Here is a 14,133-nt window from a genome sequence, read left to right as displayed (position 1 = left end):
AGTTTAAAAAAAGCCAAAAACCGCTTCTCACAGAGAGCCTTTTTCCAGCAGCTTCGAATGATGATGTCACAATGCCACTCACAGTGCACCAATCACAATTAACCATATAACCATATAACAATTACAGCACGGAAACAGGCCATCTCGGCCCTACAAGTCCATGCCGAACAATTTTTTTCCCTTAGTCCCACCTGCCTGCACTCATACCATAATCCTCCATTCCCTTCTCATCCATATGCCTATCCAATTTATTTTTAAATGATACCAACGAACCTGCCTCCACCACTTCCACTGGAAGCTCATTCCACACCGCTACCACTCTCTGAGTAGAGAAGTTCCCCCTCATGTTACCCCTAAACTTCTGTCCATTAATTCTGAAGTCATGTCCTCTTGTTTGAATCTTCCCTATTCTCAAAGGGAAAAACTGATCCACATCAACTCTGTCTATCCCTCTCATCATTTTAAAGACCTCTATCAAGTCCCCCCTTAACCTTCTGTGCTCCAGAGAATAAAGACTTAACTTATTCAACCTTTAACTTAGTAACTTAGTTGTTGAAACCCAGGCAACATTCTAGTAAATCTCCTCTGTACTCTCTCTATTTTGTTGACATCCTTCCTATAATTGGGCAACCAAAATTGTACACCATACTCCAGATTTGGTCTCACCAATGCCTTGTACAATTTTAACATTACATCCCAGCTTCTATACTGAATGCTCTGATTTATAAAGGCTAGCATACCAAAAGCTTTCTTTACCACCCTATCTACATGAGATTCCACCTTCAAGGAACAATTGGCTCTCAAGCTGTCGAGTGCCACAATGACATCACAATGGGATGTTGCCAACGGTAACCACAGCTGAAGGAGAGGTTGCCAAAGGCAAGCCCTGTCGGAGGGGGGGTGGGGGCGAGGGGGGGAACGAGTGCCATTTGGTATGAACCTCAGGCCTGTCTGCTTCAAAGGGATCTTGATTTGGGGGCCTGTAAAATTGAGGGGCATCTGCTTGATCTTGGTTTAGGGGCCTCTGAAATTGGCCTGGGCCTCAGTTCATCTATGAGAGTGCCTGGCCAAAGCTGCCATAGAGGGAGAGAGTGAGAGGGGGAGAACAAGGAGAGAGAGAGGGGGAAAGAGAGAGGGAAAGAGGGAGAGATAGAGAGAGGGAGAGAGAGGAGAGAGAGAGAGAGAGAGAGAGAGAGAGAGAGAGAGACCCCTCACCCTCCCGCACACCCCCCCATGCCCTCCCCCCCTCGCCCCCGCACCCCCCTCCCCCAATTGATTGCCCCATATAATTCCCCCCCCCCCCCCCCAGAGTGGCCACAACACATGCCCCAGCCCCCACAGCCCCCACATGTTTTGGGAATTGGACCAGTAATTTTCTTGTTATTGCAACGTGGGGACAATTGATTGCCTCCATATAATTCCATGATAATAACAGAATGCAGGTGAAAGTTCACTGTAAGTAGTCTCTCCACAGAGTGGCACGACACATGCCTATTCAGGACCAATGCAAACACAGACACGCCACATGTTTGGGAATTGGACCAGTAATTTCTTGTTATTGCAGAAGAAATGTGATTCAAAAGATCAGAACATTTAGGTTCACGCCCCATCTGAATCCTACTAACAACTACTTGGAGATCTTCTAACTGAAAGTAGCTGAGAGGGAGGGAAGATTAGACAGGCTAAGTAAATGTGAATAGCATGCATCCATACTTAAATGTTTATCAGGCAAGAGCCTTGACCATTTAAATTAGGACCTGATGGACAATTCTCACATCCAAGTTTCTGGCAGCAATGGATAACTTCCTCTGTGTGGTTTTAATCCTCCTACTGGCCATTTGCACCAATAATTGGCGAGGGTTTAAGTTGACAAATAACCTCCCTATCTTTCATGTTATTGTTGACACCCGTCTCATTTGTCTCTTCTCAAGGTTGAGGTTCTTTTCTGATCTTTAATTCCTGTGACCTTGGAGGCCAGCTGCGCCATATTCAGACCTTGAATGTTTTCCTTGGGCCTCAGTTCATGGGAACTATACAGAATAGGAATGTTTTGTTGGCAGCCTGGCAATCCAATTATACAGATGCTGTTTGTGCTGACACCTGAAAACTATATCAAGAGACCCCTTCAACCATCTTAAACATAACAACATATGCTGTGCAACTTGCTCTCTTTTCCCGAAATACAGCTGGTGACAAAACAAATTAGCGCTGTAAATATTGTACTTAGAAATTTGTGTAAGTCTAAGACTGATTGGCACAAATGTATTGTGAATTAATGATTGTTGTGTTCTATGTTAGTAATATGATACTTAGCTCCAATGTTCTCCCATGAGAACAGAGTTTGCCATTTCAGGTGCAGAGATCTTCTGTGCACAGGGAATAATGCAATGGGAGGTGACTTCAACTTCAATGGCATGAACATTTGACTTATTTAAGCCTCAGTATATGTAAACAAGATTGTCCCTCTATGTGAGGTTTTAAAACAACTGCACAAAACTGCTCAGGGCGTGTTGGCTCATATTCCACTGAGTTAGCTCCTGGCTCTTACAGGTGAATCAATTTACGAGTTGAATCAAGCAACTGGACTAACTCAATAATTACATTTTTAATTTCACCAGCTTTCTCTTTGTTCTAGCACTGCAGGATTTTTATTCATCGTTTTGGAATGTAGGGGAGTTGGAAAAAGTCAAAAGTTATTTATTATCAAGAGATTTATTTTGATTAAAACTGAAAAAAAAAACTGAAAGCAAAGACAACGCTACACGCATTTAAAAGATATTATCAAGATGGTTAATGATCAATGAGCCTCTTCATCCGTTTTTTATCAATTTTGAAACTTTCTATCACTGATTTCTATCTGAAAATTGACAAGCTTGACATACCATGGAATTCCCAGAGCCTTCATAATCTTTGTGACTTCCATGAGATGTTGTTCAGTGTGCTTTTCCAGATGTACATAGCTGTACAGCAGGGATATAGTATCCGATGCAATTAGCTTCTAAAGTTTCGTCTTGTCTCTTCTCTACCATTAAAAGCAAAAAGGAAAAGAAAGAGAAAAGCACTCATGAAAAAACAATGCATTTTTGTGGAACACTGTATTTGAAATAAACAAGGGTTTATTTCAGAGTTTTGTTTGCCCTTCGGCTCCAATGCTGCAATAGTATCAAACATAAGTTTCCAAAAAAAGAATGAAGAATGATTGTTACTTTCAGACTGTCCACCATTTAAGGTTGAGTCATGTGACTAACTACTCTCTTGATTGGAGGTAGACAAAAATGCTGGAGAAACTCAGCGGGTGAGGCAGCATCTATGGAGCGAAGGAAATAGGCGACGTTTCGGGACCTGAAACGTCATCTATTCCTTCGCTCCATAGATGCTGCCTCACCTGCTGAATTTCTCCAGCATTTTTGTCTACCTTCGATTTTTCCAGCATCTGTAGTTCTTTCTTAAACTCTCTTGATTGGAAACATAGCTTTGTTGAAAGTTCCAGAGATTGTCTAAAAGTGCCCTTGAGTAAATTACACACCCTTGTAAGTCCATATGTTCTTAAAAAGGACATAAAGAGTTATGTTAAAAATCTACTGAGCGTACATCCAGTAGCTTAAACTACGATCCCACATCAACGTGTTTGGGAAGCTCACGTTATTTGCCATGACCACTGAACTCTTCCAAGCTCCAACATTATACCTAAGCTGCAAGACATACACCATTCTTGAGAATGTAAGTAATAAAAGAGAGACAAAGACAACTAACTGGAGTCCAGTGCAAGGTGCTCCTCTGCTGGGTATGTTGGACAAGCCAGGGGTTAGGGGTGCCCGACCCAAATAAAAACTGCTTAAGTATTTCTCTTGGTGGACTTACCTGTGTTTGATTTTCTCTCACCGGCCTGGTACCTGGACCTTTCTCCTTGAAGTCAACCTGAAGCCATCCTCACAGGTACAGTGAGGAATTATTTGTGGACTGTGCAGATCACACGCATGCATAGGAATCATTCAGATTCAGATTCAATTTTAATTGTCATTGTCAGTGTACAGTACAGAGACAACGAAATGCAATCATGGAAGTGCCATTCAGTCAAGCCTTTGGTTTCCCTTGCCTTTTCCACAGTCCGCTGAGCATTTGTGTACAGACATGATCCCAGAATGAAAACCATTGATTAAATGCATCTTGCACAATGTCCACAATTATTTTTGACTTTTCATTGAAATTGTATTGAAATTGTGACACGGTTTAGAAATGGGAAACCTGCATGAGGTTTTATTTTCAATATGTAAACAAGCCATAATAAGAATGTTTGCTTATAATAACTGACAGTACTGCATTAAGTAAATATAGCAGTTCAGATGGGCATCACAGTGGTGCACCAGTAGAGTTGCTCCCTTACAGTGCTAGAGACCTGAGTTTGATCCTCACTACAGGTGCTGTCTGTACAGGGTGTGTACAGGGTGTGTACGTTCTCCCTGTGGCATGGGTTTTCTCCAGGTGCTCTGGTTTCCTCCCACATTCCAAAGACGTGCAGGTTTGTAGGCTAATTAGCTTCTGTAGATTGTCCCGAGTGTGCATGATAGAACTAGTGTACGAGTTGGTCTGCACGAACCAATGGTTTCAGAAATCATTGTCACAAATGCTTGTTTGAGCTATGCATACACACATTGGCCTAGTGTGCAATTATACATACACAGAGCTGAGATGATCATGGAAAGTGGGGTTAGTCAAATAATCCCAGTGAGGCTGAAAAAGACAAGGCCTGAAGAAGGGTCTTGATCCGAATCATTTCTCCAGAGATGCTGCCAGACCCGCCGAGTTACTCCAGCTTTTTGTGTCTAATTTTGGTTGTATTTCTGCTCTATTGTTGATGAATTGACTCTTCAGATACTAATTTACCACATAATTTACCATTCAACAAGATACAGATTTGCTCAGTTGAAGAACAGACAAACCATGTATTTTATACCAGCACAGAAAGAGAAACATACATGTCATGCCTCATTTTATAATTTTAAAGGCATTCAGCACGGGATGATCCTCACTCACATCAGATAATTTGAAAACAATGGGATTGACTGTCTGAACCTCAAATCTACAACCAGATTGAATTTTCCCTTTCCCAACCTCAGCTAAACCGAAACTCATTTTCACCTTCCCACCTGAGATCAGCCCACAACAGCAGGGGCTGAAACTTTGAACTTTGATCTGTAAGGGTCAGTTCTATACCAGAATGTGCCCTTGCTAACAGCTTGTTCTTTACTGAAGTATCAAATTAAGTAGCCACAACCATGTAGAACAAGAATAACTCAGGCTGAACAGCATGTCAAATATGCATTCCAAATACAAAAACTGATGGAAAGCATTGTTTCAATTTTTCTTAAGAAATTGGAGTACATTCCAACAACTATAGCACAAATTAATTTATGGTTTAACACACACACACTCACAAATTATTGATAATCTCAAGTCAAGAGTGCTGTGTCATATGTACCGACAATGGAACAATTAAGTTCTTACTTGCCTTATATAAACAATGGAGGTAAATTTGTTTGTATTTTACTTATGTGATTTGTTTAGCAAAGAGTTCAGCTTAGTTTAGAGAGATACAGTGTGGAAACAGACCTTTCGTCCCACTGAGTTACTTTCCCTCTCATTTTCATAAGGTTCATAAGTTTCATAAGGTTCATTTATTGTCACATACACCATTGGTGTAGTGAAATTTCACTGGCCAGGTCAGTCATACAATTTAAAAAAGCAACAGACTCAAAAAAACACATTTTAACATAAACATCCATCACAGTGACTCCTACACATTCCTCACTGTGATGGAAGGCGAAATAAAGTTCAAGTCCTTCCCTTTTTGTTCTTCCTTGATCTTGACTCCCGTAACCGGCAGCGTTTGGGCCCTCCGCGTCGAGGCATTCAGCTCCCGCATCGGGGGGGATATCAGCTCCCCAGTGGCGTGCGATCAAACCTCGCGTCAGGGCTGGACGAACCTTCTGTGGCGTTGGAGCTCCTGACTAGCATCTCCCGAGACTGTGAGCCCTTGATGGTAAGTCTGCGCCCAGTGGTGGGGCAGTCCGAGATGGCTTTTCAACTCCATCGATGGTAGGCCGCAGAGCCTGGAGAATGTGATCCGAAACTTGATCACCTCTCCGGGAAGGTAAGAACCTGAAAAAAAAAGTTTCCCCCCCCCTCCCCCCGCATAAAACAAACAGAAGAACATTAAAACAAACTTTAAACAAACGCTAAAAATAACAAAAAGGATGAAAAAAAACTAACAGACTGCCAGCAGGGCTGCCATCTCCCTCCTCCGGCACCTCCTAGGCTCTCACTGAAAGAGGCTGTATGTAATTTAGTTGAAGATTGAAGGAACTGGAGAGCTTCACACAATTTGTGTGCTGAACTCATGAAGCAACAGTCTGGTGCACAACTTCAAATATGAGCTGCTTCCTGTTGCCATCTGCCATAGATACGTGGGTAATAAGGGCAGGACTGGGCCATTCAGCATATTGTATCTGCTCTGTAATTCAATCTTATTATGGCTGGTTATCTTCATATTCTTGACTCACCCTATACACACTGGAAATGTATCTATTTTCCTCTTACATATGGTCAGCAACATGATATCTACAGTCCCTCTGTTGCAGCAAATTCCATGGGTTCACCAGTACTCTGAATAGTCATACTGTTGCAAATCATGAAATCAGGCCTTCTGGCCTCTTTTTCATGCATTCTAGGCTGGCCAATGTACCTGCATTTATCCATTATCCATCTCAACCCTTCCTATCCACATTTATGTCTAAATGCTTTATAAAATCATAATTGCATCCACTTCTATAGCTTCCTCTGGTAGCTCATTCCAGGTGCAGAATCTGAGTGGAAAGGTTGCCCTTGAGGTCCCTCTTAAATCTTTGCCCTCTCACTTTAAGCTTATTCCCTACAGTTTTGGAATCCAATAACCTGTGGAAAAACTGAGCATGAACTGTATCTATACACCTCATGATCTTGTACGTCTCAAAAAGCTCAGCCCTCAGCCTCCGAAGCTCGAAAGAAAAAGGCCCCCGGCTATCCAACCTCTCCCTATAACCCAAGCCTGCTTGCCAGGATAACATCTTGGTGAATCCTTTTTGCACTGTTTCCAATTTAATGTCATAATTTCTGTAGAACTACATAGAATTGTCCAAGTGTGGATTCACCACATCTTGTGCAGCTGTATTATAATGTTCCAACTTTTGTACTCAAAACCCTCTCAAATGAAGGCAAGCCCATCAAATGCTTTCTTCACCACATTGTCCACCTGTCCCACCACGTTTAGGGAAAATTGCACCAAGATGTCTCTGTTCTGCAGCACGCTCCAGGACTCTCCCATTTACTTTGTATGTCCTTCCCTGGAATGACACACCAAAGTGCAACACCTCACTTTTAAGTTAAATTCCACGTGCCATTTTCTGGCCCACGTTACCAACTGATCTAGATCCCGTTAACAACTTAGAAAACCTTCCTCAGTATCTACTATACCGTCTATTTTAGTGTCTTCTGCAAATTTATCAAAGAATCCAGAAATCGGAGGTGCAAGGGGACTAGGGAGTGCTGGTGCAGGACTCCCAAAAAGATAATTTGCAAGTCGAAACGGTAGTAAGCAAGGCAAATTCAATGCTAGCATTTATATCAAGAAGACCGGAGCACAAAAACAGAGATGTAATTCTGAGGCCACTGAAAGGCGTTGGTCAGGCTGCATTTGAAATACTGTGAGCAAATCTGGGCCCCATATCTCAGGAAGGATGCGCTGGATCTGAAGAGGGTCCAGACAAGAATGATTCTTGGAATGCGTGGGTTAGCATATGATGAGCATTTGACAGCACTGGGCCTCTACTCGCTGGAGTTTAGAAGGTTGAGATGGGACCTCATTGAAACTTACAGAATAATGAAAGGCATAGATAGAGTGGATGTGGGAAGGATGTTTCCACTGGTGGGAGAGTCTAGGATCAGAGGTCATAGCTAATAATTAAAGGCTGCTCTTTTAGAAAGGAGCTGAGGAGGAACTTCTTTAGTCAGAGGGTAGTTAAGCTGTGGAACCCATTGCCACAGAGGGCAGTGGAGGCCACGTCAGTGGATATTGTTAAGGCAGAGATAGACAAATTCTTGATTAGAACGGGTGTCAAGGATTACAGGAAGAAGGCAGGAAAATTGAATGAGGCAGAGATCAGCCGTGAATGAATGCTCGATGGGCCGAATGGCCTAATTCTACTCCTATAACATGTGAGCCTGTGAACAATCTCTTGCTTTGCAACCCAAGTATATAACACTCTGATGTACAGCAGTGCCTCTACTTCCTGAGAAGATTACAGATAGTCAGTATGTCAAGGAGGATTCTCTTGAACTTCTACAGGTACACAGTAGAGCATTCCCAGAGCTATAGCGGCTCTGAACCGGCCCTGCTGAGTGCCCCCCACCCCCCCTGGACTGTCTCCCTCGGATGGTCACGTCACACAGACACATCTGCACTTTAGTCTGTTTGAACTGTTTGACTATTTTACTGTTCATTTTACAATCCATGTTCTCGGGGTATCTAAATCTACATTTTATTAGTTATTTATGTTGCATACCAAATCTCGTTGCGCTTATGTGCAATGACAATAAAATATATTATTATTATTATTATTATTATTAGCGAGCTAATCCTTACTGACTGGCTGCATCGTGGCAACTTGAACGTCCAGGAGCGGAAAAGACTGCAAAAGGCTGTGACCACTATCCAGTCCATCACCGGCTCTGACCTCCCCACCATCGAAGGGATCTATCGGTCGCTGCCTCAAAAAGGGGGCCAACATCATCAACGACCCACACCATCCAGGCCACACACTAATTTCACCACTGCCATCGGGAAGAAGGTGCAGGAGCCTGAAAACTATAACGTTCAGGATCAGGAACAGCTTCTTCCCGACAGCCATCAGGCTATTAAACACGACAACAAATAAGATCTGAACTACAACAGACTTTTATTATTATTGCACTATATTTGTTTATTTATTGAGTATGTGTGAATGTGTATATATACACACTGAACTTTTTTTTCTCCAATTGTGTACTGTGTTTACATGTTCTGTTGTGCTGCAGCAAGCAAGAATTTCATCGTCCTATCTGGAACATATGACAATAAAAAACACTCTTGACTCTTGACATGTCATCCAAGGTAAACATCCTCTCTGCATCCAGTCTTTCAGATCCTTCCAGAGTTTTGTAAATTTCAATTAGGTCCCCTCTTTCTTCCAAACTCTGGTGAATACAAATCTTGACAATCCAATGTCTTGTCATAAACCAGTCTCATTGTCTCAGGAATCATTCTGGTGAACCTTTGTTGCATGCCCTCCATAGCAAGTATAATATTTCTTGGGTGGACACTGAAAGCTGGAGTAACTCAGCGGGACAGGCAGCATCTCTGGAGAGAAGGAATGGGTGACATTTCAGGTCTAGACCCTTGTTCAGACTGGTTTGGGATTAGGGGATAAGACCAAAGCTGTGCACTATATTCTGAGTATGATCTGATAGTAAGGCCTGTATAATTGTAGCAAGACATCCTTGCTCCTACATTTAAATCCTCATTATGAAGGTCATTTGTACCATTTGCCCTCAACTGCTTGCTGCAGCTCACTCAGTGCCCCACCTTCATGACAGTAACGTACTTGACACACAATTAACAGCTAGCAGCCCTTCAAAGAAGACTGATTATGGCACATGTAAAAGGCTAGCAGGTCAGATTCCGAAAGAACAGCCGTATTATTAGAAAATAATGAGGTCAGCAGCAGAGCTTTGCAAACCAGACATGTCAAGTTTATCTGTCCCAAATGTTCCATCACATTGACATTAAACATCTCTTTCCAAACTATTGAACAAAATAAACATTTTACACAATTTTTCTTCGGCCAAGTCTAATTGTGTTCAGTGTTTATGTTGATAGCTGCGCAATTGTCAGTTAAGGGCCTTTCCCACTTACACGATTTTATCGGCGATTTGCCGGCACCCGTCATAGTCGCAGCAGGTCGCCGAAAAATGTCAACATTTTGAAAATCCAGCGGCGACCAGAAAAAGGTACGACTTTTTGGGCGACTACTCACGACCATACAGGAGTCACCCCACGACAGGTGAGCAGCAGCCAGATCTGTGTCCCCAGGTCTGGCTCTGTAGCATAGAAGGGTAGGGTGAAATCAAACAGGGATATAGTGATTGGAGACTCAATGGCTGGGGGAACAGTCAGGAGATTCTGTGGCAATAAACAAGACTCCAGGAAGGTGTGTTTCTGCCCTCGTGCAAGGGGATAGGATGTCTCAGAGGCTGTAGAACATTCTCAAGGAGGAGCTTGAGGCAGGATGAGGGAGAGTTAGCTTACTGGATACAGAATTAGCTTCATGGAAGGAAGCAGCGGGTGGTGGTGGAAGGTTGTTTTTCAGACTGGAGGCCTGTGAATGGTTGTGTGCCTCATGGATTGGTGCTGGGCCCATTGCTGTTTGTATTCTATGTCAGCGATTTGGATGAAAATTTATAAGGCATAATTAGTAAGTTTGCAGGTGGTATTGTAGATGGTGAAGGTTGGACTTGGTTGGACGTGGCTAATGAGTTTGTGCAAGGTGCAGGAATTCAGATCTTTGGACCATTGGGATCTCTTCTGGGGCAGAGGTGACCTGCGCAAGAGGACAGGTGGCACATGAACTAGAGTGGGACTAAATTCTGGCAGGCAACTTCTTTGGTGCTATTCGGAATGGTTTAAACTAGATTGACAGGAGGACAGGCTGCAATTCAGTACTGAGGCAAGTAGGAGACTGGAAGTTGGTACAGAAGTCAATGACAGCAGGTTCAGTAGAGAGGGTTGACAGGAACACAGCTGGGAGTGAGGAAAAATTGTCTGATTAAATTGCAGTACAAGAGGCCTGACATGTGAGTGTATGAATTCAGGGCATGAAACTGGGACATTACAGCCATCATGGAAACCTAACTACGGACGACTCTATGACTCATCCCAGTCAAGAGAACAACAAGGCCTCATGATTATGCCCTCAATCCAGGCATTGGCATTTGAAATTACATCGTCATCGAAGTGATGACTTGAGAATTGCATGCCGTGGTGATCACTGAGCGCTGCTGGACTATCTATATCTTATTTATGCTGTAATTTCCATCAACCTGGACTCAAAACAGCCTTGATGAGAAATGCTGCCATAAGAAAACTAATATCACTGAAGGTTGAGTTACAATGAAACATTATGACCTCAAGAACTGAGAACAGGTGGAAAAAGAGCAGAAGGCCCAGCAACTAGTCAACTGCAGTGACATGTTTGACCCCGTAAGTGCCATCAAGGCCATCTGTGGCTCAAATGTCGGTGTTTACTGAAAGTAGCAAGACTCTGTCATTGACGTGAATTTCCCAACACAAATACATAAGCTTTATATGGGAAGAGGAGCGCATATCAGAGGGTCCAAGAGATGGCATGGTTGTGACTGTTTTCATGAAAGGAGACAAGGTTTGTTGTGGTATCTATACAGGAGCTTCATCCCTGTGTCCTCTACAGAAGGAGTCATTGCACAAATCTTTCTCAGTTGCCTCCTCTTGCTGGTCAAAGAGCTTCCAAAGTTGTACACTGATTCTGCCCATCGATGGTTTAGAATTGGTGCCTCTCCATTCTTCTTCTTGCGTATGTCGTGCACAGCCTAAAGTTGTGCGACAACTTGTTCTATTTGATCCTATTTGATTGTGCATGCCAGGTTGATTGCATTCGTTGAAACAGGGCGGACCACGTGAAGGTTGCAATCTCCCACCCCTGCCTCTCCCTGACTACCTGTGTTTATGACAAGTTGGTAATTGAATGTAGTTGTGCAGAGAAGTCCTGCATACAATTTTATTTTCATAATTGCCAAATAAAACAGGACTTTGTGATGAAATACATTGATTTGAAGTTGAGAGATTATAATGACCTAAACAGCTGTTACTAGTGCAGCTTTTCTTTTCTCTTTTCTTCGCTACAAACAGACACCTGTATATGGTCTCATCCATTCAGGGGGGAGGTCAATCTGTTGATAATCCAGTGAGGCACAGCTACGGCCACTTTTTCTTGTTTGAGTGGTCCACCTGTTAACGTCTGCTGGAGACACACCTGCACCCCTTCCTGAATGCACTGCTCCTAGATGTTGAGAGGTCTTTAGACATACAGTGTGGAAACAGGCACTTTGGCCCACCGAGTCCAAGCTGACCAGTCATCACCCCTACACTTGTTTTATCTTACACACCTGGGTGCAATTTATAGAAACCAATTAACCTACACACCTATAGACCTTTGCAATGAGGGAGGAACCCCGAGGACCTGGAGAGAAATTACAGGGAGAAGGTACAAACTCCGCACAAACAGCACCCATAGTCAGAATTGAACCCAGCTCTCGGGCTCTGTAAGGCAGCAACTCTCCCGCAACTCTATTTTGAATGGCGGGACAGGTATAAGGAGTGAGTGACCTACCCATGTTCCTATTTGTTTTGTATTCTGATGCATGCAACCAGAATTTGAGCTTCAATTTGTCCTTTTACCAAAATGTATAAAAAGATAGCCCATAAACCAAACAACCTCAGACGTCCTTCACCAAACCGTCCACTCTGCTTAACACCACTCCTGCCTAAAAAGATAAAAGATGTTGGTTTGACATCCAAATAAACATGGATCACATCCCAGATTTCAGGAGACACATTTCCGTGAGGGGGCACTGATGATACAATGCACCAGAGTACACTGATCCGCCTGTACAAAACAATTTTTGAAGACCAAGATCTCAACCCCTGCACCAAGCCCATGGTTCACCAAGGAGCAAGGAATTCTGCACTCTTGATTATATCAGAGAAGAAACATTTTAGTGTAGGCTATTTCAAAGTACTAGAGACATACCCGCAACAATGCCTCTCCAGAATCCAGATGTCCCCACAACCAACGGCAGCGTAATGTCACTGTCCTCTCCTACACTATCATTTCCAACATCAAGACCGAACACCAGTTCCAGCAGAAAGCCACATCATCCATGTTTAGTTTAGTTTAGAGATACAGCACGGAACCAGGTCCCTCAGCCCACCAGCAATCCACGTACACTAGCACTATCCTGCACACTAGGAACAATTTACATTTTTACCAAGGCAAATTAATCAATAAACCTGTACGTCTTTGAAGTGTGGGCGGAAACCGAGCACCTGGAGAAAACCCACGTGGTCACAGAGAGAACCTTCATACTCTGTAAAGATAGCACCCATAGTCAGGATCAAATCCAAGTCTCTGGCATTGTACAAGCCCTGTCCCACGGTACGAGTTCATTCCAAGAGCCCGCCCGAGTTTTAAAAAAACCCAAACTCATGGTAAGCACGGAGAATGAACATAGCGGGTACGTCGGAGCTCGGGGACGTCTCTTAGCGGCTCGTAACTCTAATGGCAGGTACTCAGGAAGACCTGCTAAAAGCAGGTAAGCACGGGAAGAATCGTGAAGATTTTTCAACGTTGAAAAATGTCCACGAGAGCCCCGAGTACCGACGAGTGGCCATTATCATAAATCTCCGAGTTCGAATCAGAGCAAACTCGGGAGAGCTCTTGGAATGAACTCGTACCGTGGGACAGGGCTTTAAGGCAGCAACTCTACTGCTGCACCATTGTGCCGTCCCATATGGCTCACACTAATGTCCTGAATCAAGCATTCCATTTCAACCCTCAGTTGTGGCAATAGGTTATGTAGAAAATAATGACAATGCTTCGAGGTTTCTTGAGGTCGTACAATGGTTTCATGGACTCTTGGGATAAGAGTCCACCCAAGGCCACTCAAATTGATAGAGTGGTGTCCAGGAAGGTACTGAGAGATCACAAGGAGGCAAACAGTGGAAGGAGTGACCAAAAATGTAAACAACCCACACACATCACATGCCAGCTGCCCGACCTTTGGCAGAGTAGGATTCATTATTTGCCTCTGATCTCCATGGGATTACCTGAAAAGGCACCAATCCAACAGTGATTCCTACTGCAGTCCTCTCCGGCTGGTAGATGAGACAGCCGTCCTGTATTTATCCTGTATTTATCATCAAAATGCAGCTCCTTGTCCAAGTGAAAGAAAACAAATGGATTTGTATTA

The sequence above is a fragment of the Leucoraja erinacea genome, chromosome 3 (genome assembly GCF_028641065.1).
Source record: "Leucoraja erinacea ecotype New England chromosome 3, Leri_hhj_1, whole genome shotgun sequence".
Classification (NCBI taxonomy): Eukaryota; Metazoa; Chordata; class Chondrichthyes; order Rajiformes; family Rajidae; genus Leucoraja; species Leucoraja erinaceus.
The sequence above is the reverse complement of the archived record's forward strand: the minus strand, read 5'-3'. Positions refer to the sequence as shown.